At 31.4% G+C, this 2,687-nt stretch overlaps 1 long non-coding RNA gene across 1 annotated transcript; it reads left to right on the top strand.

Annotated features, from left to right (window-relative positions):
* The first annotated feature begins 7 nt into the window (after positions 1-7).
* On the top strand, positions 8-1,795 carry LOC117117039. The gene is made up of 3 exons (XR_004446847.1): positions 8-257; positions 962-1,087; positions 1,313-1,795. It is a non-coding gene; the product is annotated as an uncharacterized LOC117117039 (long non-coding RNA).
* Positions 1,796-2,687: the final 892 nt, after the last annotated feature.

Genomic DNA, 2,687 nt, shown 5'->3' with positions numbered 1-2,687 from the left:
GACAGTGAACTTAGCTATCTTCCAATTATACTGATGTTTGCATAGGCTCGTGTTTAAACATAGACATACGGCAAGTTTGTGGTGCTAGTAATTCTAGATTACAGACAGTTAACTTAGCTATTTTCCAATTATGCATTCAAGGTTTGCCATTCTCACTTAGCATCAGACTTTGTTCTCTTGTTTTGGAATAGTAACCGAAACATTGTATCATTTCAGGTCATGAATACAATGCAACAGGTTCTGGAGAAGAAACTGATGTAAGTTTATATTGAATTATGTTCTAGGATTATAGTTAATAAATAAGATTAAATTAGTACTCTCATTTAGTACATAATCATCATTATTAGCAGTTTATAAATGCTGTTGACCATTATGAGATATCAGGGACCTGATACTGTATAAAAATTGCAGTATATTATGTCACTGTAATGATTATTTATAATAATCACCCCTTATATATGAATTACCTTTAATTTATATGTTTATATTTTCTATTTTATTATATGTATAGCATGTATTGGTATTCTATTTAAATTAACGTTTGATTTATTTCTACCTCTACCAGAACCGAAAATAGTAACGCACATGATGCAAGATTAAAATCTCACCTGATCAGTTTATTTCCACTCTCCTATTTACGCAGCTGTGGGCTTGCTGCTGCTTGGTTGCTTAAAGTTATTAGGTCCGCATTTTAGCGATCGATTTAAAATCTTCCTTTTTTGTTTTCGTCTAATGGTTTCTTGACGTCTTTTTCAAGTTTATTTTTGTCTTAATTTTATTTTTGCATATAATTATTGAATTTAGCGGGTTTTTTTGTTTTTGTTTCTAAGAGCTATTTTTTGACACTTTAAATAAGTGCACAACACAGACAACGTAATTAGAACACCATTGTGTAGGCGCAGCATTTATTAGTTAAATCAATATAACTTAATCGAACTTTATTTTTTTTTTGTTCTTTCAGATACGTGTAGAACCATCATCAACCTGTCCGATGCTGTAGTGTATCCAGCCTCGTTAATTAGAATACGTCTTGCAGCATTCCCATATTTCCACTAGAAAAATTTCGGTGGAATTTAAATCTATAGAGGTAAAATGATTTTTTTTCTCTCTCTTTGTTTTATAGATATTATTATTGAATTTAGCAAATTTGTTTTTTTCTTTGTTTTTAACAGTTATTTTACTTTACTTATTTTTTTCGGTTGACTCATGAAAGGATTTACAACGTAATTCAAACATCACTGCGGTGGCGCAGCATTTATTCGTTAAATCAATAGAAATTAATCAAATATTATATTTTTTTTTGTTCTTGGAGATACATGTCGAACCATCTTCGAACAGTCTACAGATTTCCATTCGAAATGCCATCATGATGAATTCTTATTCTTGCTTGTTATCATTGCCGAACATTCGGCGATTTTGCATAGACTAACGAGAGAACGTTAGTTTCATTTCTTCATCCTGCAGTCTTTTTAACACACGCACTCGTTCCTTTAGACGATTACGTGAAACAGCAACACTAAATAATTTGTTTGTTTTTGAACATCTTTTTATTTGGAAAATTTATCTTAGCCGAAAGAATATTTCGGCATTTAATTCCAAATACTCCTCCCTTCTTTCCCAACGACGATAGACTTTTCGGCGCCACGAACTCGACCGTTTGCAATCTCAATATATATTTACATCTAAATAATATCTTTAAAGTTAATTAATAGTAAGTTACTTGTTTTATTTGTAGTAATAGGCTAATCACAAATATATCTAATTACATAGGAAACTATTAGGCATTGAGACTTAATATCATCGTGTATTCTTATAATTAAGTTAAACAATCATTTAAAAAAAATCATGATGGAAATATGCATTAAAACATTAAAAAAAAGAAACATGGTGTCCTATTACATTCTTTGCTGGTAATTTAACAAATGACGTAGTGATGAAGATAATGGACTGATGATGGTGGTGATGATGTTGAATGCAGATCTTAAATTCAGCAGCGATAAGTTAAGATGCTGCATGGATGAACGTGTCAACTCATCGAGATTCAAGAAACATCAACTAAGCAAACGATAGATTTTATTAGTCTCCCAAACATGTATTCTAACCATCAATCAATCAAAGACCTGTCTCTTATACACATCTAGATGTGTATAAGAGACAGAACATGTATTCTAACCATCAATCAAAGACGCACTTAAAATTTACAACAACTGTTCCGTTTTAACGTTATATCGGTCCGTGAAACAACACGGTACGTCATCGTTGTCCCCCGTCTCAAATGAGCGAACTTAATCATCTTTATCGTCACTTTCATCAACACCTTCATTATAATCATCATCATTATACTCCGACTTTAAATATTGAAGTCCGACACATAATTATTGTTATTTTCTATTATTTATTAAAAACTATCAGTCGTCATATTTATTTCAATTCGAATAACGATTTATTTTGTAAGAAATGTTGCTCCAAAACTGTCAATCTTTGGAAACTTGAGTGCAGCAACGTCGTGCTCAAAAGTTCCACGATGAACCAGTAGTACACGTGTTTACTATCCCGTTCTTACAATAAGTCTTCCGACGGTATTCGTACGTACTTGGGTAAACTGTGTGAAAGAATAAGAATAAAACGAAAAATTATTGAATATTATTTAATTAAAAATTCTTGTAACGAAAATCGATATAAATTCC

Source organism: Anneissia japonica, unplaced genomic scaffold, assembly GCF_011630105.1.
Source record: "Anneissia japonica isolate Jap-2015-1 unplaced genomic scaffold, ASM1163010v1 scaffold407_len587689_cov185, whole genome shotgun sequence".
NCBI classification, from domain to species: domain Eukaryota; kingdom Metazoa; phylum Echinodermata; class Crinoidea; order Comatulida; family Comatulidae; genus Anneissia; species Anneissia japonica.
The sequence above is the reverse complement of the archived record's forward strand: the minus strand, read 5'-3'. Positions and strand labels throughout refer to the sequence as shown.